Below are 26390 nucleotides of genomic sequence, written 5' to 3' on the forward strand. Positions count from 1 at the left end.
TCTTCTTCCTTGCGGGATTTCAAGCAAGATGAACTTTACCCTCAATATCACTTCTATCTTTGCTTGCTAGTTGCTTCATTCTATCGCTATCCTGCGCTACCTATCACTTGTTTACCATGCCTCCCATATTGCCATGTCAGCCTCTAACCTTTTCACCCTTCCTAGCAAACCGTTGCTTGGCTATGTTACCACTTTTGCCCAGCCCATCTTATAGCTTTGTTAGTTGCAGGTGAAGTTGAAGATTTGCTCCATGGTGGACAGGATTTTGTTGGGATATCACAATATCTCTTATGTTATCAATGCATCTATATACTTGGTAAAGGGTGGAAGACTCGGCCTTTTGCCTGGTGTTTTGTTCCACTCTTGCCACCCTAGTTTCCATCATACCGGTGTTATGTTCCCGGATTTTGCGTTCCTTACGCGGTCGGGTGATTTATGGGACCCCCTTGACAGTTCGCTTTGAATAAAACTCCTCCAGCAAGGCCCATCCTTGGTTTTACCATTTGCCTCACCACCACCTATCCCTTTCCCTTGGGTCGGCCAACCTGAGGGTCATCTTTATTTTAGCCCCCCCGGGCCAGTGCTTGTCTAAGTGCTGGTCCGAACTGAGTAGCCTGCGGGGCCACCTCGGGGCAACTCGAGGGCTGGTTTTACTCGTAGCTTGACTTATCCGGTGTTGCCCTGAGAACGAGATATGTGCAGCTCCTATCGGGATTGTCGGCGCATCGGGCGGCTTTGCTGGTCTTGTTTTACCATTGTCGAAATGTCTTGTAAACCAGGATTCCGAGTCTGATCGGGTCTTCCTGGGAGAAGGTATATCCTTTGTTGATCGCGAGAGCTTATCATGGGCTAAGTTGGGACACCCCTACAGGGTATAATCTTTCGAAAGCCGTGCCTACGGTTATAGCAGATGGGAATTTGTTAATGTCCGGTTGTAGATAACTTGACACCAGATCCGAATTAAAATGCATCAACCGCGTGTGTAGCCGTGATGGTCTCTTTTCGGCGGAGTCTGGGAAGTGAACACGGTTTTGGGTTATGTTTGGCGTAAGTAGGAGTTCAGGATCACTTCTTGATCATTGCTAGCTTCACGACCGTTCCGTTTGCTCTCTTCTCGCTCTTATTTGCGTATGTTAGCCACCATATTTGCTTAGTGCTTGCTGCAACTCCACCTCTTTACCCCTTCCTTTCCCATAAGCTTAAATAGTCTTGATCTCGCAGGTTTTGAGATTGCTGAGTCCTCGTGACTCACCAGATACTATCACAACAGTTGCAGGTGCCGATGATACCAGTGCAGATGATGCAACCGAGCTCAGATGGGAGCTCAACGAAGATCTTAGTTGTTGCTATGTTTCGTTTCATGTTGATCAGTAGTGGAGCCCAGTTGGTTCGATCGGGGATCTAGCAGTTGGGTTATCTTCTTTTCTTTTGGCTTCGTCCGTAGTCGGACTACGTGTGTACTCTGAATGATGTATGATTTATTATATGTTCATTGTGTGAAGTGGCGATTGTAAGCCAACTCTTTATCCCAGTCTTGTTCATTACATGGGATTGTGTGAAGATGACCCTTCTTGCGACAAAACCACAATGCGGTTATGCCTCTAAGTCGTGCTTCGACACGTGGGACATATAGCCGCATCGTGGGTGTTACAGTGTTGTGGCTATGAACGTCGTGGAAGACGCAGAATGGCCAGTTGCTTTTGGATGACTCGGGATGGTCGCAGCCGCGATTCGTCTCTGGCTCAGCCGCAAGCATGGCCAGCCCCTTGCGCTTCATGTCCTTGGTCTTGGTCTTCTTGTCTCCTGGATCAGCATCGGGAAGCTCGAGGAGGGAGATTCGCCCATCGTTGGCCCTTGCGCACTTGTTCGCCATGTTGAACATCTCCAGAGCTGTGCAGAGATCCCCGCGGATGGCGAGCTCCTCCTTCATCTTGACATCGCAGACGCCATCGGTGAACGCTGGAATGATGGCCTCGTCTGTCACCTTGGGGATCTTGAGGCGAACGTTGTTGAAGCGCTGGATATACTTCTGCAGGGTCTCTCTAGGCTGCTGCTTGATGCGACGCAGGTCACCCGCGGCCAGCGGACGGTCGCGAGTGCCCTGGAAGTTGGCGATGAAGCGGCCGCGCATCTCCACCCAGGAAGAAACCGACCCCTTGGGTATGTTCAGGAGCCAAGAACGCGTGTCATCCTTGAGAGCAATCAGGAACCAGATTTCCATGATATTCTCATTGCTGCTAGCTGCCTCAATGCTCAGCTCGTAGAGCTGCAGGAACTCGGAGGAGTCGGCGATGCCGTCGTAGCACTGAGGCAGGTCAGGCTTGAACTTGCTTGGCCAGACGACGTTCCGAAGCTCCGAGGTGAACATGCGGCATACTTCCATGGCCACTGAGGGAGTCTTGGATTAGGGGGTATCTGAACAGCCGGACTATATACATCGTCCGGACTATTGGCGCGTGAAGAAACAAGATTCAAGGCTCCGGCCCGTGTCCGGATGGGACTCTTCTTTGCGTGGAAGACAAGCTTGGCGATCCATATATTATATTCCTTCCTTGTAACCGACTCCATGTAAACCCTAGCCCTCTCCGGTGTCTATATAAACCGGAGAGGATGGTCCTTAGAAGGCCGATCACAATTACAATCATACCATCATAGGCTAGCTCTTAGGGTTTAGCCTCTATGATCTCGTGGTAGATCTACTCTTGTACTACTCATATCTTCAATATTAATCAAGCAGGAAGTAGGGTTTTACCTCCATCGAGAGGGCCCGAACCTGGGTAAACATTGTGTCCCTTGCTTCCTATTACCATCAGCCTAAGACGCACAGATCGGGACCCCCTACCCGAGATCCACCGGTTTTGACACCGACATTGGTGCTTTCATTGAGAGTTCCTCTGTGTCGTCGCTTCGAGGCTTGATGGTGTCTTCAATCGCCAACAACATGGTCCAGGGCGAGACTTTTCTCCCCGAACAGATCTTTGTGTTTGGTGGCTTTGCACTGCGGGCCAATTCGCTTGGTCATCTGGAGCAGATCGACAGCTACGCCCCTGGCCACCAGATCAGGTTCGAAAACTTGAACTACATGGCGGACATTCGCGGAGACTTGATCTTCGACGGATTCGGGCCTGAGCCGGGAGCGCCGGATAGTCACGACGAGCACGGCCTAGACCTGCTATCGAACAATGCTCGGGACATCATCCCTGTAGTAGCCTCGGATCTAAATCCGGAACAGGTTGCGTTGCCCAAGGATGGAGGGGTGGACCCCGCCCCGCAGGCCGCATACTCATCGGCGGTGGAGCCGAACGCAGGTCTCACCTCTGTGGAGGCCTGTAACCCCGGGCCCCCGGACTCATATCCGGTCATTGGCTCTGGTCCGCATACCCTTGAGCCAGCCAAGACAGGTTGGGCTCCGGTAATGGAGTTTACCACTGTGGACATCTTTCAGCACTCGCCCTTTGGCGACATGCTGAACTCATTAAAGTCTCTCTCTTTGTCAGGAGGCTCTGGGACAAACTATGTCCGGCTTGAGTGGGAAGCAGGCGATGAAGGAATTCGCTGCCCACCCACCACCCACTTCATTGCCACAGTCGATGATTTAACCGATGTGCTTGACTTTGACTCCGAAAACATCGACGGTATGGACGACGATGCAAGAGACACACAGGAGCCACCGCCCATAGGGCGGTGGACAGCCACCTCTTCATATGATATATATATGGTGGACACTCCGAAAGAAACAAATGGCGATGAGGCAATGGAGGATAACCCCTCCAAGAAGAAAGGAAAACATGGGCGTGGCCAGCGCCGCTCCAAGCCCTGCCAAGACAATACCGGCACCAGAGACGAAAACAATCCGGACGGTGCCGAAGATGAATACAATCCCGATCAGCCCGCCTTCAAGCAGGCCGAGCAGGAGGATGGGCAGGACAGCCAGATGAGCAGGCGACGGACGGGTATCCAGAGGAGGACAACTACATGCCCCCCCTCCGAAGACGAGATTAGCCTCAGCGACGACGAGTTCGGCGTGCCTGAGGACCCCGCGGAGCAGGAGCGCGTCAAGCGCCGGCTTATTGCCACTGAGAGGAGCCTGAAGAAGAAGCAGCAGCAGCTTCAAGCTGATCAAGATCTACTCACAAACAGATGGACGAAAGTCCTGGCAGCTGAGGAATATGGACTCGAGCGCCACACAGTTGACCGGCCGCCTCGAGGTCGGGATAAAATGGCATATCAGCCCGAATACCAGCCTGCACCCCCGTGCCAGTTTACTACGGCCCGGGGCAATACTCAGGACCTGCGTGATAGATTGGATAGCATCACAGGACAACCAAGATCAATCTACGGATCACGGGGGTGCGCTGCAGCACATGACGATGACCATCATACCAGATACACTAACAGTAAATCCGGCTGGCCCGAACACAACCAGCCAGATTTGGCCGGACTGCGTTGTGACATAGCCCGGCACAGAGGCGCAGCACACCCCCTCTTCTTCACTTATGAAGTGATGGATCATGAATTCCCAGAAGGGTTCAAACCCGTAAACATCGAATCATACGATGGCACAACAAACCCCGCGGTATGGATTGAAGACTTCCTTGTCAACATCCACATGGCCCGCAGAGATGATCTACATGCCATCAAGTATCTTCCCCTTAAGCTCAAAGAACCCACCCGGCACTGGCTTAATAGCCTGCCCACAAATTCCATTTGCAGTTGGGAAAACCTGGAAGACGCATTCCTTGACAACTTCCAAGGCACATATGTGCGACCTCCGGACGCCGATGACTTGATCCACATCACTCAACAGCCCGGAGAATCAGCAAGGAAATTCTGGACTCGGTTCCTAACTAAAAAGAACCAAATAGTTGACTATCCGGATGTTGAAGCCCTAGCGGCCTTCAAGCATAATATCCGCGACGAGTGGCTCGCCCGACACCTCGGCCAGGAGAAACCCAAGTCCATGGCAGCTCACACGACACTAATGACCCGCTTTTGCGCGGGCGAGGACAGCTGGTTGGCTCGTAGCAGCACTACGCCACATTCTGGCACGTCAGATGTCCGTGACAATAATGGAAAGCTATGGCGCAACAGACACAAGCGACGGAACAACAGCGACAACACCGAAGACACAGCAGTCAATGCCGGATTCAGCAGATCTAAATCCGGTCAGGGGAAGAAGCCATTCAAAAGAAACAATCAGGAACCGTCCAGTCTAGATCGTATACTGGAGCGCTCGTGCCAAATTCATGGCACCCCGGACAAGCCAACCAACCACACCAATAGATACTGCTGGGTATTTAAACAGGCCGGCAAAATAAATGCCGAAAACAAGGACAAGGGGTTGCACAGCAACGATGAAGAGGAGCCCCGGCGTCCGAACACGGGGGATAGAAGAAATTTTCCCCCAGGTGAAAACGGTCAACATGATCTACGCCACTCACATCCCAAGCGGGAACGGAAGTGAGCACTACGAGACGTCTACGCGATGGAGCCAGTCGTCCCCAAACTCAACCCACGGTCAGCTTGTCCGATCACCTTTGATCGTAGGGATCATCCTACTAGCATCCGTCACGGCGGCTCAGCCGCATTGGTCTTAGGCCCAATCATCAATGGATTCCACCTCACGCGAGTCCTTATGGATGGCGGCAGCAGCCTGACCTGCTTTACCAAGACACAGTGCGCAAAATGGGCATCGATCCTTCAAGGATCAAGCCCACCAAAACCACCTTTAAAGGTGTAATTCCTGGAGTAGAGGCCCAGTGTACGGGCTCTATAACATTGGAAGTGGTCTTTGTATCTCCAAACAACTTCCGAAGCAAGGAGTTAATCTTCGATAGCGTCCCTTTCCGTAGTGGTTACCACGCACTGCTTGGGAGAACCGCATTCGCTAGATTCAATGCGGTACCACACTATGCATACCTCAAGCTCAAGATGCCAGGCCCACGTGGGGTCATAACAGTCAACGGAAACATGCACCGCTCTCTCTGTACAAAAGAGCATACTGCAGCCCTCGCGGCAGAAGTACAATGCGGCCTCCTCCGGCAAACCAGCAATCCGGCGACGACAACCTCAAGCACCGTCAAGCGAGTTCGGAGCACCCCGCAACAGGACCACCAGGCACACCAAGAGCATGACTAGTAGTCCGGCCTCCGCTCAAAGCCCATCAAAGAATCATTTGTGCCACGCATACACAATTACGCACTTAAAATACCATGGGCACAGGCGGAGGCACGACAGTGGCTCAGTCAACAGTGCGGTATCACCGCCACGTACCTTCGTAACCTTTCCTTTCACCTTTCAGGACATTGCTTTAGTGCAGCCTCTCCAGAAGAGCCGGATTGTCGGACTTACATAGGAGAGAAACCAAGGAGGCAACAGGCTTTGTGCATAGAAGGAAATACCCAGGTGGAATCTATTTACGATCGTTATACCTGCTTTATCTATCTGTACGTAGCCTGCCCCCGGATAGGGTATGTCAAATAATCCTATTTATCTCTGCTTAATGCATTCATTGTAAACATACGCTTAAACGTATTATTCATCAATGGGAGATCATATATAGCATCAGCTTATTATTCTTATTTGAGCATTTTTTTCTTACAAATGTCTATTTGATATTGCATCCATACACCTTGGTACGTTCAATTTGCCAGGGGCTTCTTATGGCACCCCATAATACGGCAAGACAAGTCCGAACACTTTCAGCAGTGCGGCACCCCGAACTTATAGCATTATATGCATCAGCTCCGAATCATGTCTTGGGTCTACAGTTGGGATAGCCCGGCTCCCTTGTTTTGGTGCCTTACGTTCCGTTATATCGGCTAAGGTAGCGCAGGGAGAACTACTGCGATTGTGTCCCGATTCTTCCGGACGAGCACCTCAGTAGAGAAAGCCGAAAACTGACCGGCATGATGTGGCGAGAGCTAGTCGCTGTTCGAGAGGTCCTAAAATCCTTAAAGATTTTTCCGCTTTAGGCGATAATTCGGCTTCGTCCGATCTAGGCGTATATAGCGCCCCAATTCGGCCTTCCGGATTCTAGGGGCTTTGCCAAAATTTAAAATTGTAGACTTCTATGGCTAAGTGAAGGTTATAAAGCCGCATAGTCCGATTTCCTTGTTCGCTGCGCCGGACACCTCCTTAAGGGACCAAACATTTGGATAAAGAGTGTCCGGGTTTTCCACGAACACCCCAGTACTAGTTACATGGGGGCGGAAGCCGACGATTGGCCTACTTTCAGAATTTTATAAACAGCCGCACAGAAGGTAATATTTTAAATAACAAAAGCGCTACATAGCGCAAGTAACTTCGTCCTTAAATTACAAACATGACAGAAGTGAATTCATTCTAAAATTATGTCCTTGGTACATTCATCATCCACGAGGCGAGCGCCCTTCATAACGCCATCATAATACTTCTCCGAATAGCGATGCGCCTTGCCCTTCGGCGGCCCGTCCTTCACCAGCTTCTCCGCATCTAGCTTGCCCCAATGCACCTTCGCACGGGCAAAGGCCCGGCGGGCACCCTCAATGCAAACGGATTGCTTGATGACTTCCAGTCGCGGACAGGCATTCACCATCCGCTTGATCAGGCCGAAGTAGCTGGTGGGCAGGGGCTCACCAGGCCACATCCGGACTTTGAAATCCTTCATAGCCACTTCGGCTGCCCTGTGGAGTTTGACCAACTGCTTCAGTTGGTCACTCAGAGGCGTTGGATGTTTGGCCCCAGCATACTGGGACCAGAACAGCTTCTCCGTTGAGCTTCCCTCCTGAGCACGGTAGAACTCCGCGGCATCTGATACACTGCGTGGCAGATCGGCAAATGCCCCTGGAGAGCTTCAGACTCGGGTAAGTAAAAGAAATGCCTCCTCCACATGTTTGCTTTTCATAAAGAATTTCTGACCCGCCGCTATCTTTTTGGCCTCCTGGATTTCCTGTTGTGCCTTCTCGGCTTCGGCCTTGGCGTCTTTTATACTTGCAAGGGCCTTCGTAAGGTCGCCCTGTTTCGCCTTAAGCTCATGCTCCACGGCCTCGAACCTCTTGTCGAGATCCTGGAGCTCTTGTTGTACCTCTCCCACTCTCGCATCTTGCTTTTCGCGCTCTTTGCGTTCCAAGGCCGCCTTGCATTCGGCCTCGGACATCGCTTTCTTGAGAGACGCCACTTCGGTGGTCGCCTTTGTTACCAAATCACGATGCTTCGTCATTAGAATAACCAATTTTATCTATCCTTCATTATATGAGAGAGGGGAATCATTTACCTTTGCTGTCTTCGAGCTGCCTCCTCATGAGGTCGAGCTCTCCCTACGCCTGCTCCAAGTCCTATTTTAGGCCGGCGATCTCGGCCGTACGGACAGCAGCAGCAAGCAGCACAGCTTGTTTACTCACATTCAAACTTCTTGTTAGACTCCTGTGGATTATAATTGACCCTCCATTTGGTTTTTCCTTCTGAACACCAAACAGAGTATCAGGGGCTACTACCTATCGGGTGGTAACTTCACACATTTTTGTTACTTACCTCAAAGCCTGTCAGGAGGCTGGTGCAGGCTTCGGTTAGTCCGCTCTCGGCAGACGAAACCTTCTGAATCACCGCACTCATAAGAGTATGGTGCTCTTCATCTACGGAAGCGCCGCGAAGCGCTTCCAGCAGACAATCCGGCACCTCAGGTGCAACGGAAATCCTTGACACAGACGGCTCTCCCTCCCTAACGAGGGGCTGCCCTCCTGAGTCCGGAACCATTGAAGGCTCCGGAACAATGTTCGGTTGAGAGCCCGGCCTACTGTGGCTCTCATCAACACAGTCCGCGGGGATCTTGAACCCCGCGTGTCCGACGTCTGGAATGCCGCCTTGGGCGCCTCCAGAGCCACCTCCCCCCGCTCTGGGAGCCTTTGGGATAACACCTTTGTGTCATCTGCAGGCTGAGGAGTAGTGGCCGTCGGGAGCGAGTTCATCGCCGAATCGCTCAAGGACCCATCCGAAGATGATGCCTCAGGATGGACCCTGGCTGGACTACATACAAGTTCGGTGTTATAACAAAACTATGAAGCAAAAGTACGATAGAGTGCGGATACTTATGATCACACTAGGGGCTTCTTCCTAGGCAGCCACCCCTTCTCGCTATCGGCGGCGGTGGCGGAGTAGTTCGGAAGGGACGCCTTTCCCTTCTTGGACGTCCCAGCCTCCCCCTCTGGGGCAGCCTTCCTCTTTTTCGCCCCCCCCCCCAATACGGGGAGGTGGAGATTCTTCTTGTTTTCCCCTGCCTCCGTGGGAGGAATCTGCCTCGTCGTCATCGGACGACGAGGGTATGACAACCTTGCGCCGGGGGCCTCTCCTGGCCCCCTGGTCCGCCCTCTCAGGACCCTCGTCCTTCCGGATGGGGCGGCCTCCTCTTCTTCTTCTTCCCCTTCGGGGGAGGAGTGTGCCTCGTCGTCTTCGCACGAGGCTTCTGGCGCAACCTTACGTCGGAGACCCTTTCGGATCCCCGGGACCTTCTTATCGGCCTTCTTCTCCGGCCCCTTGTAGGGTGCCGGGACCAGCATCTCCGTCAGGAGAGCATTAGCTGGGCTTTCTAGTAGCGGAGCCGGACAGTTAATCTGCTCCGCTGTCTCCACATAATCCTGAACAAATATGCACAATTACTTAAGGCTCCCCCATGAATATATTGGGAAGAACCGAATCCGGTGGCAGCCTGAGAACTCACCTGACTAGCAAGCCGCGCGGCGTGGAGCCCACGGTCCTCGGATATGGGAGGAGGTACTTCGGAGGCCTTGAACAACGCCTTCCACACGTTTTTGTGCTTCATGCCGTAGAGCCTCTGAAGCGTCTGGTGTTCGGTCGGGACGAACTCCCATAGACTGAATGCCCGCCTTTGCCACGGTAGAATCCGGCGAACGAGCATGACCTGGATCACGTTGACAAGCTTGATGTTCTTGTCCTTCATGCCCTTGATGCAGTTTTGGAGTCCAGTCAGCTCTGTAGATTCGCCCCAGAACAGGCCCTTCTGTTCCCAGGAGGTGAGTCGCATGGCGGTTCCGGATCGGAACTCGAGGGCCTCCGCCCAGTTGGCGTCGCGCGGCTCGGTGATGTAGAACCACCCCGACTGCCACCCCTTCACGGTTTCTGCAAAGGAGCCGTCAAGCCAGGTGACGTTAGGCATCTTGCCCACCATGGATCCTCTGCACTCCGCTTGCTGACCGCTCACGATCTTCGGCTTCACGCAGAAGATTTGCAGCCACAAGCCGAAATGAGGCTTGATACGGAGGAAGGCCTCGCATACGACGATGAACACCGAGATGTTGAGGACGAAGTTCGGGGCTAGATCATGGAAATCTAGCCCATAGTAGAACACGAGCCCGCGGACGAAGGGGTGAAGCGGAAACCCCAGTCCATAGACGAAGTGGGCGAGAAACACGACCCTCTCGTGGGGTCCTGGAGTTGGAATAACCTGCCCGTCGTCCGGTAGCCAGTGCACTATGTCTGCGGCCAAGTATCCGGCCGCCCGAAGATTCGTGATATTCTTCTCCTTCACGGTGGAAGCCACCCACTTACCTCCTGCTCCGGACATGTTTAGCTGTGCGGAGAAGATTTGGACTAGGGCGCTGGAGCTCGGGGAGGTGAGGATGAGCGAAGGAGGAAGAGAGCGTGGGTGAAAATGAGGGTCCTTTATCCCTTTATAGAGGCCACGAAGGTGGTGCGCCTCCCCACTAGCCCGTTGAGAATCGCTTACTTCCCAAGCACCACGATTGATGGCACGGTGGGATTACCCATACCCGTATTGATAAGAATCCCGTGATAAGGGGACACTATCTCTGCTTTGATAAGACGTGTCAAGGAAACTGCCTCGCAATATGCGCTATGGCTGATTGTGGGAAAACGGTTCGAATAATGACCTGACCATAATGACATATCACATCGTCTAAAAAGTTGTCAGCTGAGGTATCATTCTCTCTACATGGTATGTGAAGATCATTTTGCAGATCCGGACACGGTCTACGTGTTCGATAATAACCTTGGAGTATTCGGAAGGAGGAACCCGCCTTGCAATGCCGAAGACAAGACTGCGCGCCGGACTCATCGTCATTGAAGCCTGGTCAGGGGCTACTGAGGGAGTCTTGGATTAGGGGGTATCCGGACAGCCGGACTATATACATCGTTCGGACTATTGGCGCATGAAGATACAAGATTCAAGGCTCCGGCCCGTGTCCGGATGGGACTCTCCTTTGCGTGGAAGACAAGCTTGGCGGTCCGGATATTATATTTCCTTCCTTGTAACCGACTCCATGTAAACCCTAGCCCTCTCCGGTGTCTATATAAACCGGAGAGGATGGTCCTTAGAAGGCCGATCACAATTACAATCATACCATCATAGGCTAGCTCTTAGGGTTTGGCTTCTACGATCTCGTGGTAGATCTACTCTTGTACTACTCATATCTTCAATATTAATCAAGCAGGAAGTAGGGTTTTACCTCCATCGAGAGGGCCCGAACCTGGGTAAACATTGTGTCCCTTGCTTCTTGTTACCATCAGCCTAAGACGCACAGATCGAGACCCCCTACCAGGGATCCGCCGGTTTTGACACCGACAGCCACCAAAGGTCGTCGAGGGGGTGGAAACTGGTCCTGGTGCACGCGCACCGCCACCTCCTGCGGCGGTACGTGGGCCTGGTGTTGGGGTGCTGGAAGCACGTGCGCTTCTCCTTGAAGTCGCTGCACCACCTGGCAGCACACGTCCTCTCGAGCTGGCGCAGGGTGCGGCGGGTCGCGCCGTGGTGCCGCACGCCTTGGTCCAACGATGGCGCCCTGGGCCGATGGTGGTGGAGGAGCCCTGTGCGCCACGTCACCCGCTACAGGCGGCTGCTGAGGCAGTAAGCGAGCCAGCTCGGTGGAGCCCCCGTGCGCCACGCTGACGAGCTCAGCGATCTGCTCAAGCCACTCCTCGTAGAGGTCACCAACCGGGCGGTAGCGAAGAAGCTCTCTCGCCATGAGCAGAGCGGCCTGCGCGTCCGCCTGGCCGCGATGCCTGTGGGAGGACGAAGCTGCTGGGGTCAGTGATGGAGTAGCGGTGCGCCCGTCGTGATGCACCGACGGGTGCAGCGATGAAGCTTGCTGCTCGTGGCCGGCAGGGCCCATGGCAGCGTCGGCCACCGGAGACGGAGCGCGATGGGCACAACCATCGCCCGCCGGAGCCGTCTGAGCGACACGGGCGGCGACTGTGGCCCGACGCTCGGCGCGAGCTTGGCATGCATCGGCCATGGAGGTGTCGGAGTGGCGATAGATTGATCGACGGAAGAGAAGACCCGATGCACCCCTACCTAGCGCGCCAAATGTCGGATTACGGGTTCCGCAAACCCTTGAGAGGTTCGAACTCTAGGGTGCATGCAGAGATCTCAACCTACCCAGCCTGCCTAGTCGCGATCTTCCTAAGCCTAGCGCGACAAGCTTAAAGATACAAAGACCCACAATAGTTTATCCTGGTTCGGGCCACCTTGCGGTGTAATACCCTACTCCAGCGTTTTGGTGGATTGCCTCGGAGGGATGAGGATGAACTAGTACAATGGATGAACTGGCCTCAGGAGGTGAGGTGTTCTTGAGCTCAAGGGAGCTGGTGTGGTGTGATCTAGTTCGACTTGTCTTGCCTCTATGGTGGTGGCTAGTCCTATTTATAGTGGCCTTGGTCCTCTTCCCAAATGTTGGTGGGAAGGGATCCCACAACGACCGGATTTGAGAGGGGACAAGTAGTACAGCTTATCCTGACAAAAGTAGTCTTTGCCTGCAAAAATCCTCTGGTCGTGATGCTGCGGTAGGCTCGTCGATGACCTCTGTCCTGCTGTCCTGGCGGTCTTCATCTTGTTGCACCAGAATGGAAACCTTTGGCTGATTCCTCGGGACTCCATGCCTATGGCCTACCTCCTTTGCACCGAAGAGGAAACCTGCGCTCTGCGCCCGCCTGGCCTTGGCCGTCATGGCTCACGTCGGGTGAGCCTCATGAGGTAAACCTTGCATAGAACTCTCTGGCCCTCGGGAGCCAGCCTGAGAAGGCCGATCCCCTCGGGGGTCTTGGCGTCATCCGCCTCGCGAGGCTTGGCCCCTCGCGAGGGTCTTGAGTTGTTGATGCTGAAGCTGGGCCGCACCAGGCCGTCGATGGAGCCATGTGGTGGGCCGCAGGCAGGCAGGGCTGGATACCCCCATATCCAGGACACCGACAAAGGGTGAGTCCTGAAGATCTTTAGATGGAAAATGATTCATTGCTTGCTCAATAGATCAGTTCCGCTCAGGAGGAATTCATTCCACCATGTTTGAAATGCATAGAACGTGAATCTGCTAATTCTTCACCTGAAAGTTCAAATGCTACTATTGCTGCAAATTCTTCAACTATCTCTGTGGTCACAAATTCCTCATCTGAGGATACCACAAGTATCACTGACGACAATGCAGGGTTGAAGGAATTGTATGTGACAGGCATGTACAAAAGCCTCAAAGGGCATCTGGCTCTTTGTGATGTGCTTAAGAAGCAGATCCTCAATAGGAACCAGAAAGAGGGTATTGCCTTTGAGAGGGAACTCAATGCTGATGGGACCTACTGGAAACCTGAGAAGTATCCTAAAACCTCATGGGTTGCTGCGAAACGACCTCCCGTAGAACCATCCACTTTATCTGGCTTTACTTGTGAATCTTCATATTCATCTGATGACTCATTTGACTCCAACTATAAACTGTTCAAAAATCAGAATGGTGAAGTATTTGCTAGATATGTTGCAACTAACTATAGGAATGGTCCCCCTATGAAGAAAATCTAGGTTCCCAAAAGGTGCCTTGAAAGCCTTCAGGTGAATGTTCTCATGACACCACCTGTAAAGAATAGGAACCCCATATCTAATTCTTCATATGGACCAAAGTCTTCATATGGATGCAAGTCCTCATACGGATCAAATTCGTCACATGGATCCAAATCCTCATATGAACATCATCGTGCTAACGCTTCTGTTTTGTAGGGAAAATCTAAGAGCTATGAATATGTGCATTATCTTCAAATCATTATGTTCATAAGTCCTCGAAGAATTTATCTTCTTATTCATATGCATACTCTAACCCCTCTTCTATGAAACGAAGTGCTCTGGCTTCAATGCCACCATTCTCTTATGGAGCTCGCGGAATGATGAATTCTTTGCCACCCCTCCAGATGTGGGTGGTGAAGAAAACGAACTAATCTCTTATGCAGGGTCAGGTCTCCAGACGAACTTGAACGTCTAAAGAATTTGCTGGAGACTTGAATATGCTTGAAAGGACGCAAGCTAATCAAGAAGAAATGAATTACTCATTTCTCACATCCTTATACTGCTATATCTGTTATACTGCTTGATGAAATTCAATCTGATGAATTTGATGTCATATTCTTCACTATTGAAGTATATGAGTTCGTAAGTTGCACTAATTCATCTGTAGGATGATCAACCCGAAGCTACTGAGTGGGTCCTTGACAGTGGATGTACAAATCACATGACCAGTGACAAGAACTTATTGATGGGCATTGCTTTATCTCCATCACATCTGAAGTGTATCACCTATTCTAACAAAGGCAAAAGCAAGGTATTGGGTCTAGGTAGGGTTGCAATCTCAAAGGATTGACGCATGGACAAAGTCATGCTTGTCGAGTCCCTAGGATTCAACCTCATGTCTGTCTCAATGCTTTGTGGTCTTGATATGGTTGTCGTCTTTGGCAAATATTGTTGCATTGTGGTCATGGAATTTGACAATTCCAAAGTATTCGAAGGCTTTAGGAGAGGACACTTGTATATTGTTGATTTCTCTGCAGGACCACAGCCTGCCACATGTCTACTTGCAAAAGCTTCAGAGGGCAGGCTATGGCATCGACGACTAGGTCATGCTGGCATGAGGAACTTACATACACTCGCGAAGAAGAAGCACGTAATTGGCATCGAGTGTGTCGAATTCCTCAAAGATCATCTTTGCGGGGCTTGTGAGGCTGGAAAGATGACCAAGTCCAAGCACCCCTCAAGGACTAGCATGACTACCACTCGTCCTTTTGAATTGCTTCACATGGATCTCTTTGGCCCTACTCATTATGCCTCACTAACAAATGTTGCATCTCTATATGGCTTTCTTCTTTCCTTGTTGCAGGCTTTCTGCCAGTGGGTTTGCGCGGGGCACACCCACTAGGTGTGCATGATCCAGTGGGGGGACGCTGAGTGCACCCACTGGGTGTAGTTCCCAAGGCTACTGTTGACTGGAGTTAGTCGGTAGGAGTCTTAAAATGTCGAAACTTTTTATGTCCACTCAGAGTCTAGCCAGGGCGTAGTTGAGTGGACATGAACCAGTGGGGGCACGCTGAGTGCACCCAGTGGGTGTAGTCCCCGAGGCTACCATTGCCTGGATCAATCAGTGGTAGTCTTAGAGTATTTGTTAGCTCATCAACGAGTCACTTTCTAGTGGGGGCATGCTGAGTGCACCCACTGGGTGTAGTCCCCAAGGCTGCCGTTGATTGCTGGCGATCGGCAGTAGCCTTTAGAACTTGTCACTAGGTGTTCAGGGCGCCTTACGACACTCGTGCTCTGGTGAGATAATAAGTAGGATTTCCTTCGTTACCGACTAGGGAGTCAGCCAAGTGAAGTAGGCCATCTTGTGTTGTTGTCCTCTCTTCTTCATCACCGACTCAGGGGTCAGCCGAGTGGAGTAGGTCATCTTGTGTTGTTGTCCTCTATCTTCTTCATCGCCGACTCAGGAGTCAGCCGAATGAGGACAGAATAGAGGGTACTTCAAGATATGTTGTTGGTCGAGCTTATTCCTCCTTGGGAGCACGACCAAGTGAGGATTCCACTCGGTAGTCAAAGGGTACTTCAGGATCTGATATTGATCAAGCTTGTTCCTTCCAGCGGCGTCTTCTCGGGTGTTCATCGGTTATTTCTTTTGGTTTCCTTTCAGGATCTTCCGACTAACCGTTTTTTGTATGTTGAAGAGGACTTGCGAGATGGGATCCCACTATGCCACGATGGAGAAGGAGGTGACAGCCCTTCGACTCGACTTGGAGGCTGAGAAGCTCAAGAGCGCCCGACTGGAGTAGGAGAAGAAGGCCATGGGGGTGAGCCATTTCCTCTGACTGGTAGCTAAATGTTGTTCTTCCCTCTTGATCTGAATCATTTCGCTCCGATAGATGTTCGTAGCGAGAATGACCAACTCATAATGAGGCCCAAGACTTCTATTTCTTTAGAAACCATGAAGCAGGTGCTGGAGAACAAGGGCAAGGACCTGGCGCTGGCCCAGAAGGAAGCAAAGACCAAGGCCAAACTCGTCAACGAGAAGCTGGCTTCAGTCAGCAAGTTGGAGGAGGAAATCAAGAACCTTAAAGTTGCTGCCGAGGCTTTCGCTCAGGAGAAGGCCAAGCTGGACGAGAAGGTCACCCAACTAACTGACAAGAAGGATGCCTTGGAGAAGCACATTGAAGACGTCTGTGAAGATTTTAGTCAGAAGCCCGGTGGTAAGTTTTTCTCCGGCCGAGTGAAATCTGCATATTGCCAGGTTTTCCTTGATCATCTACTCACGGATCATCCTTTCTAATGCAGAACATTTCTATAACAAGGAATTGGAGCTGCAGAGGATAGAGAGGGATTTGGACCCTGCTAGGTCACTTGTCGCTGACAACACCGCCCTTGCCATCCTTCGGCTTGAAGACTGCTTGGAGAATCCATTGGGTTTCATCACTCGGGTGAAAGGTGCGGTGGGTTGGATTGACGAGGAGTTGCAGCCGGGTGAAGGGACTTAGAAGGACCTGGAGTCGATCCTAACGCGGCTGAACAATATTCCCGCTCGGGTGAAGGCTTGGAAGAAATCCTCCGCCCGGAGTGGTGCTGATGCGGCGTTGTCACTTGTCCATGTTCATTGCAAGAACATGGATGAAGAGAAGCTGAAGAACCTCCGAGTGGTGAACAAGATGAACCTCAAGTTTGAGGATTGTATGGAGACCTTTGCTAAAGCCGCCACTCGCATCGCCGATGGGATCGATCTTGAGACCTTCGTCGATCCAGCCAGCCCTCCGCCTGAAGCTTAAAAACACTTGGTTGGATTTGCCCCGGAATGTCGGGTGGTTGATGTAATGATATACTTTGTCGAGTGTTTGAGCTCGCTTTTCCTTGGAGACATTCGGACGGATTAGAACATTAATTTGAAACCCTTTGCACTTCTATTTGCTTCGTGTTTTGTTTGACTTCGGGTGAATGCTGGTTTGCGGCTAAGCCCCTGAGTGTGGAGCAGATCCTCACTTGGATTGTTTTTTTCTCGAATATGCATGAGTGTGCATAACATATATTAAAGAAGATAAGGCAAAGAGTGCCTCCACCGTAGTTTACAGGGTTATCAGTACAAGCTAATCCTCACCACTCACCCACCTCTCTACCCTACAAAAGAAGGGACTTACATTCACTTTTAGTAACCCAGCAGAGGACCAAACCAAACCCTCATTACAAATCTTTTTTAGCAACGGGAAGACCAACGGTTGTGCGTCCTCGAAGATGATTGCATTCCTATGCTTCCACAACTCCCACCATGTGAGTGCAAAGATGGTGTGCAGGTCCTTCGTACTCACATTGTTTGATCCACGCTTGTCAATGGCCCACTCCACTAGCGAGTCCTGGGTAGTTGGGATCCAAGTTCGTGAATCAAGCGCCACACAAATGGCCGCCCAGATTGTTCTAGTGAACACACACGTGAGCTTAAGATGATTGATTGTTTCCTATTCTTGATCACGGAAAGGGCATGCGGCTTGATGCGGTAGGCCTCTCCGTGCAAGATGGTATGAGGTCCAGCATATGTCTTTCATGGCCAACCAAGTAAAGAATCTGCATTGCAAAGGAGCACGCGACTTCCATGTCAAGCCCGCCGTTGGGATTACATCTCTTCCCCAAAATCTAGCCGCATATGCTGATTTCACGGAGAACCAGCTGTTTGCCTCCCATGACCAGTTAACCTCATCTGGCACATCGTCCTGGGCTGGCTGCCAAGTACCAACCACCTGCCAGAGCATGAGGAATTCATGCAGGGTGTCCAGGCCAAAATTTGGGGCGAAATCCATCGCCCAAGATCCACTCTCCATGGCCGAGCAAACCAACCTCGTCCTACGTATTCTAGGTGGAACCAGGTCATACACACGCGATGCAATCTCCTGAACTCTCCGTCCATCTAACCATCTATCTTCCCAAATAAGTGTTGTGTGGCCCGACCGCGCTATACTCCTCATAGCAGCCTGGCACAGCAGTGTTGCATCATCTGCGACTTTTATTCGAAACTCACTCCACAGCTTTGTCTCATATGTCCTTTGTAACCATAGCCAACGGGCCTGCATGGCAATGTTCATCCATCTTAGGCTCGGCAGCCCCAATCCACCTACCCACTTGGGCGAGCAAACCATGTCCCATGCAACCGCATAGTTGCCACCATTCGCTTCTGCTCTCCTACACCACAAGAAGCCTCTGCAGATCTTGTTCATAGCTGTGATAGTTTTCATCGGGAGATCAAATGCCATCGTAGCATGGATTGGCATGGCGCAAAGCACAGAATGAACCAAGGTTAGCCGGCCACTCTTTGGCATAAGTGTTGCCTTCCACTTTGGAAGCCTATTTGTCATATGGTCCACCAAGTACTGGAGTTGCGTTGCAGATTGCTTCCTTAACGATAGTGGTAACCCAAGGTACTTGATTGGGATCGATCCCGAGGGACACTCGACCTCACTACATGCCATAGATATATCATCCTCAGAGCACCTGATAGGTAGGGTTGCAGACTTGTGCAAGATGATTCTCAGCCCGGCTGCCTCTCCAAACAGCTCAAATAAGCACTTGCAGACTTGGAGATCGAGCGGATTGGGCTTGACGAACAATACTACGTCATCCACAAAGATGAACAAGCGCTTTCACATCCCTTCTCACGCTAGTGGTGACATTACGCCTTGACTCATAGCCACCTCGAACATCTTTTGTAGGGGCTCCATAGTTAGGATGAATAGCATTGGTGAGATGGGGTCACCCTGCCGTAGCCCTTTGCAGTTGTAAATCATGTCACCCGGGTCGCCATTCACCATGATCTTAGTTGTTGATGTTGCAAGAATCCCACATATCCATGATCTCCACCTCGGTCCGAAGCCCATGTGTTGCAAAACCTTAAGAAGGAATGACCATTTTACCGAGTCAAAGGCTTTTGAGATGTCAAGATTGAGCAGTACAGATGAGCTCTTCAGAGCGTGCAATCTCTGCACCATGCTCTGCACAAGCATGAAGTTATCATGCAAAGATCTGCCCTTCACAAACGCGCTTTGGTGATTACCAACTAGCTTGGGCAGCTCCTCCACAAACCGACAAGCGATCACTTTCTCAGATATCTTGATGGCCCCGTGCACAAGGTTTATTGGCCGAAACCCCCCACCTCCAGTGCTCCTTCCTTCTTAGGCAAAAGGGAGACAAGAGACTTGTTGATGGCGGCTAAACCCCTCATGTCTCCTTTGTATAAATAGTCCATTGCCTTCATGAAGTCCTCCTTGATGATGCTCCAACATGTTGCATAGAACCTACCGGTAAACCCGTCCAGTCCCGGGGCCTTGTCTAGTGGCATGCTTTTGATTACCTTCTCCACTTCATCAGCTGTAAATAGTTGCTCGAGATGCGATAAGTCAAGGTGTGGCAGTCCAAGAATACACAGATTGATAGTATGATTCCTAGCCTCCGAGGCGCCAAATGCCGCACCAAAGTATGCATCAACTGCTGACGCAACTTCCTCCTGCCCAGCATATAGGTTCCCATTATGTTTCACCACTCATATGGTATTCTTCCTCTGCCGATGACTGGCCTGTTGATAGAAAAGCCTAGTATTGTCGTCCCCTTCATGCAGTTGCAGTATCCGAGACCTTTGCCTCGCAATAGTCCTCTCCAAGGAGCTCAAGCCAAGCAGCTTCTTCTGGAGGCACTTCCTCATCTCCCACTCAACATCAGATAAGATTCTTTCTTCCATGGCTGTGTCAAGTTGCTTGATAACCTCGAGAGCAATAGCTATTTGCAGCTTCACATTCCCAATCCACCTGTCACTCCACCTTTGGAGGCTCACCGAAGTGGCTTTTAGCTTGTTCTGAAGCGTGAGATAATCATTTGAAGCATCAGGTGTTGAGCTCCAAGCCAATTTAACCACATCCATAAACCCTTCCGCTCTAGTCCAAAACGACTCAAACTTGAACCGGCTTTTCATACCGATATAGACATTCATATCATGCACCAATGGACAATGGTCGAAAATTGCGGTACCCAAAGCCGAGAGAAAGCAAGTTGGGTATGCCAGATCTCACTCGTTCGACATGAACATGTGATCAATTTTCTCTAAGGTGGCAACTCTCCTTTCATTCGACCACGTGTATCTTCTTCCATTCAAGTATATCTCCTTTAGTTCGAGGGAATTAAGCTTTGAGCGAAACCTTCCCAACATCCTGCGATTGATCATGGCATTGTTCTTGTCCTACTCACAAGAAATGAGGTTGAAATCCCTGGACACAAGCCAAGGCCCAACGTGCAAGTCTCTAATATCCACCAAGTCACCTTGTCAGACTCCTCTTGCGGGCCATACACGCACATGAGCCACCAAGGTTGCTCATCCTCTGTACATTTAATTAGCGTCGTTAGCATATGATTGGTAAGGTGCAGGTTAGAGAGGTGGACCAAAGCGGCATCCCAAGCCACCAAAATCCCTCCACGCGTTCCCAACACGGGCAAATAGAAAAACTTCTCGAATTTAGCATCGAGGCATTGTCGGAGAACATTCACGGATACATCATGCAACTTTGTCTCTTGGAGACACACTACGGTTAGGCTGGCTGCCCTGACCACCTGGTAAACCGTGTTCCACAGGGCAGGTGCGTTTAGCCTACGAACATTCCACACTATCATCCTCAATGGTTGAGTATTCATGATAATATCCTACCAAGCCACCGGCATGGCCATCAGCACATTGTCGTCCCCTCGAGGGGCACAGCCGGTGACTCCCAACTGAACAACGCCAAAATCATGGCAATGTGTGCGTCCGAAAGTGGCTGAGAGAACAACTCCCCATATATCTTTAGCGCATCCTCTGAGATGACTTCCCCTTCATCTGCGAAACATAGTTTACGGATGAGAACTTGCTACTTCTTTGACGCCCCATGCTTGGCCAACCTCGCACTCCTCCTTGGCGTACCCTCCATTCTTCTATTCTTCCTCGGGTTACGAGTTTGCTCTATGCCGTACCGACTAGGTGGTAATGGTAACAGTGGAGAGAGACATATGCACATCTCAGCCCGCATCCACTCAATGTCTCCATGCTGCAGCACAACCCCTCCCTCACGGAGTGGTGAAGCGGGCACCTGTTCCAACCCAATATCATTAGCTGGCGTGGGCACATCTGCAGGAAACTGCTGCAAGGCTGTCACTGTCCTCTTCCCGCGGTCCCACCAAGGAGATATGGCAGGATCCTATTTGTACGGCTAAGCTAGTTCGCGGCTAAGCCCCCGAGTGTGTTGCTGATCCTCACTCGGATTGTTTTTAACTTAGCCAAAAGTTGTTCGCGGCTAAGGCCTCGAGTGTGGAGCGGATCCTCACTCGGATTGTCTTTTAACTTAGGTGAAAGCTGGTTCGCGGCTAAGCCCCTGAGTGTGGAGCGGATCCTCACTCGGAATGTCTTTTAACTTAGGCGAAAGCTGGTTTGCGGCTAAGCCCCCAAGTGTGGAGTGGATCCTCACTCGGATTGTTTTTTAACTTAGGCAAAAGCTATTCACGGCTAAGCCCCCGAGTGTGGAGCGGATCCCACTTGGATTGTTTTTTAACTTAGGCGAAAGCTGGTTGCGGCTAAGCCCTAGAATGTGCAGCGGATCCTCACTCGGATTGTTTTGTTTTGGCTTAGGCGAAAGCTGGTTCACGGCTAAGCCCCCGAGTGTGGAGCGGATCCTCACTCGGGTTGTTTTTTAGCTTAAGCAAAAACCGGTTAGCTATCTCCATAGCCTGACTAAGAGTCGGGGTCTTAGTTTGGCCGAACTTCATGTTCAGCTCCTGGTACGTGACTCCGACCTTGAAGGCGCATATTGCCTGGTGTTCGGTGACATTCTCCACCGTGTTGTGCAAAGTGGTCCACCGCTGGATATACTCTCGGAGAGTTTCATTCTGCTTTTGCACACAGTGTTGTAACTCGGTCAAACCTCCTTCTCTTGGACCAAATCGATTATTGCGAGAATGTCTTCTACAGTCGTATTGGAAGGTCTGACTGGCTGGGGGGGGGGGCTCTTGCACAAAAGGATCTTCCTTGATAGTGGGCAAGTGCAGGTGTTCCAGGAACACATTCTTGGGTACTGGCTTCCAAGTGGAACCCATCTTGGCTAGGCCATCGGTCGCTTGGTTCTTGAGACGCGGCACATGGTGAAGCTCCAGCCCTTCAAAGTGTTTCTCCAACTTACTGACGGCATTGTAGTAGCCAGTCATTGCCGGACTACAGATGTCCCATTCCTTCATGACCTGATTCACCACTAGGTCTGAGTCGGCATAGATCATCAGTCGGTGAATCCCCAGAGAGATTGCCATTCGTAGCCTGTACAGGAGTGCTTCATATGCAACTTCATTGTTGGAGGAGTCGAAGTGAAGCTGAAGAATGTACCTGAGTCGATTGACATTAGGAGAAACCAAGACCACTCCAGCCTCAGAGCCGTGAAGCATCTTGGAGCCATTGAAGAACATCATCCAGTGTTCGGGAACACTCGGGACATACTGTTCTTGCTCAATCCATTCGGCCAAGAAATCTACCAGGGTTTGCGATTTGATGGCCTTATTGGCTTCAAACCTGATGTCCAACGGAAGGAGCTCAATGGCCCACTTGGCCACTCGGCCAGTGGCATCTCTATTGTTCATGATTTCAGATAGCAAAGCGTCGCTTATCATCATGACCAAGTGTTTTCCTGAAAATATTGTGCCACCTTCTTTGCAGCTAGATAAATTCCATATACTAGCTTCAGGTAATGTGGATACCTTTGCTTGGAAGGTGTGAGGACTTCAGAAATGTAGTAGAACGGTCGTTGGAGCTTGAAGACTTTGCCTTGTTCTTCCTGTTCCAAAGTGACCGTGCTAACAACTTGGCTCATGGTCGCGATGTATAAGAGCAAAGGCTCCTAGCTGCTCTAGCTGCTCGGAGCAGCTAGCACCGACTGGGTGGAAAGCAAGGCTTTGAGTTCCTAGAATGCAGCCTGCGCTTCAGGAGACCATTCGAACCTGTCAGACTTCTACATCAGTCGGTAAAGCGGCATGGCTTTTTCACCGAGTCTGGAGATGAATCTATTCAGGGCCGCGAGGCAGCCTGTGAGGTGTTGCACATCGTGTAGACATTCTAATTTCTTCATTCGGAAAATTGCCCCTATCTTCTCGGGATTGGCATCGATCCCTCATTTGGAAATGAGGAAATTGAGTAACTTGCCTGCGGGTACGCCAAATGTACACTTGGTTGGGCTGAGTTTGATGCCGAAAGCTCGCCAATTTGCGAAGGTCTCAGCGAGGTCAGTCAGGAGGTTGGAACCTTTTCTGGACTTAACCACAATGTCATCCATATAAGCTTCTACGTTTCGACTGATTTACTTCCATAAGCAGTTTTGGATCATACGCTAGAATGTGGCCCTAGAATTTTTTAACCCGAATGGCATCGTGATGTAGCAGAAACGCCAGAATGGGGTGAAGACTGATGTTTTTCTTTCATCAGGGCCATACAATCGGATCTGATGGTACCCAGAGTACGCATCCAGAAATGATAACCACTCACATCCCGTAGTAGAATCTACTACTTGGTCTATGTGAGGGAGAGGAAAATGATCTTTTGGGCAGGCCCGGTTGATGTGCCTAAAATCTACACACATTCGAAGAGACTTATCTTTCTTCAGCACCATGGCGATGTTGGCGAACCACTCAGAGTGGTACACCTCTCGGATGAATTCGGCGGCTAAGAGCCACGTGATCTCCTCGCTAATCGCCTTGTGCTTCTCGGTTGAAGATCGCCGAAGATACTCTTTGACAGGTTTCGACATGGAGTCTGTGCTCGGTCAGTTCCCTGGGAATACCCGGCATGTTAGAAGGCTTCCATGCGAAGATGTCCCAGTTCTCACGGAGGAACTAGACGAGCGTGGATTCCTATTTGCTGTCCAGGGTGGTGGAGATGTTGGTCGGGGCAGCGTTCGGGTCCTCAAGATGAATGTGCATCGGCTTTGTCTCTCCTGCCTACTGGAAAGCGGATTCCACAATTGTCTGCCGCCTTCTTGTACTCGTCTAACTCGGTCATCGCCATCTGCTCGTCAGCGGTCTAGGAGCTCTTCTGGAGGCACTCTTCAGCCAACTTTCGATTGCCCGTGATAGTGATCACGCCTTTAGGCCTTGGCATCTTGAGTTTAAGATACACATAACATGGATGGGCCACGAAACGCGCGTAGGCACGCCTACCCAGGATGGCATGGTAAGCGCTCTTGAAGTCTACCACTTCAAAAGTCAGTCGTTCCTTTTAGAAGTTTTTCTCTTTGCCTAATACAACATCGAGAGCGATCTGACCAAGTGACTTGGCCTTTTTCCCGGGGATTACCCCATGGAACTACATATTGCTCTTGCCGAGTCGGGTCATCGGGATGCCCATTGCCTCTAGGGTGTCAGCATAGATCATGTTAAGCCCGCTGCTGCCATCCATCAGGACATTGCGCAATCCGACTCCTCCCACAACTAGGTCCAGTACCAAGGCCTGCCGCCCAGGGGTCGGTATGTGAGTCGGATGGTCTGACTGGTCAAACTACCAGTTTCTTGGTCCAGTCGAGATATTTGGTGACAGTCGGAACTGCCATGTTGACCTCTCGGTTGATCACCTTGAGGTGGCTCTTTGTCGCGACCGGTTTTCCGGGTATTAAATTCCAGAAAATGGCCGTTGTGCTCACCAGCCCCAGGATAACTGTTAGCTGATGAGGCACTAACTTGATACAGAAATCCAAAGCAAAATACAACATATGTAGTACAAGACCATTTTAGCCTATGAGTACAACAAATGGTTTCTAGTGGTTGATGGCGGGAGCGGGTTGTGAATCGTCAGTGTCTATGGGACTCCATTTCCCACAGGAACAGCTGACCAGGTTAACTCCTATCTTCGCGAGGCTGCTATCACCGTTGCTTAGGTTCCGGGGCTGTCATCACGGTCGTTCCTCTCCGTGCAAGAAATCTGGCCAAGACAATAGCCAGGGACAAGCCAGTGAGTACTTTGAATGTACTCGCAAACATTATGAACATGGGTATAATATAACAACGAGGGCTCTGAAATATTTTATGCTCACGACGTCAGACACAAAAGATAATAAAAATACTGATGCACGCAAGCATGTTATTTATGAATGTGCAATAACATAGTAGTATTAAAATTATGAAATAAATAACAAGCATGCCACAGTCGGGCGTCTTAGCGACACCACATAAAGGGCTTTGAAAGAAATGCCGCAGTCGGGCGTCTCAGCGGCACCACATAAAGGGCTTTAAAAGAAATGCCACAGTCGGGCGTCTTAGCGACACCACATAAAGGGCTTTAAAAGAAATGCCACAGTCGGGCGTCTTAGCGACACCACATAAAGGGCTTTAAAAGAAATGCCACAGTTGGGTGTCTTAGCGACACCACATAAAGGGCTTTAAAAGAAATGCCACATTCGGGCGTCTTAGCGACACCACATAAAGGGCTTTAACAGAATCAATCATAGTGAATATCCCGGAGGTAGAACCATCCCAGGGATATTCGATAATACCAAAAATATCACGGGTTAGTTCACAACGAAAATAATAATCATAATATCACAAGTCACAAGTCGTGATTCCAGTTCTGGTTTAACAGTTTCACCTCCGAAGACCGACACTAAGACCGACACTTGACCCATCCCAGACTGTAGTCCTTAACCATGGACACGGCTATTCGAATAGGTTTAATCTCTGCAGAGGGTGTACTCTTTACCCACGAGTAACGGATTCCTTTAGTCCATCGGGACTAATTCCGTCTACGGTCTTTTAAATGAAAACGCACCTGACTTGTACACACCAGCTTAACTCACCGGTGTCTGGAATCACCCACGACACTCGTTAAGCAAAACTCTAAGTGGGGAGGCTACAACCTCGATTAGCATGGGATCACAAAATTTATACCGCGCGCAAAACTGGGGAAGCTACCCCCTCGGCTACAACCGAAAACACCCATGCCCCCTGACCGGATGACTGGCTTTAATCCATGGCCGTGGTACCCTCATCCCGGCCCCTCTGTACGGTGTGTGCTAGAAAGGGGTTGACAAATTACTGAACCGTACTCTACTTGTTGTAGAGACGAGTGGTAGTACGAAAC

This window comes from Triticum dicoccoides, chromosome 7B (assembly GCF_002162155.2).
Source record: "Triticum dicoccoides isolate Atlit2015 ecotype Zavitan chromosome 7B, WEW_v2.0, whole genome shotgun sequence".
In the NCBI taxonomy this organism is placed as follows: Eukaryota; Viridiplantae; Streptophyta; class Magnoliopsida; order Poales; family Poaceae; genus Triticum; species Triticum dicoccoides.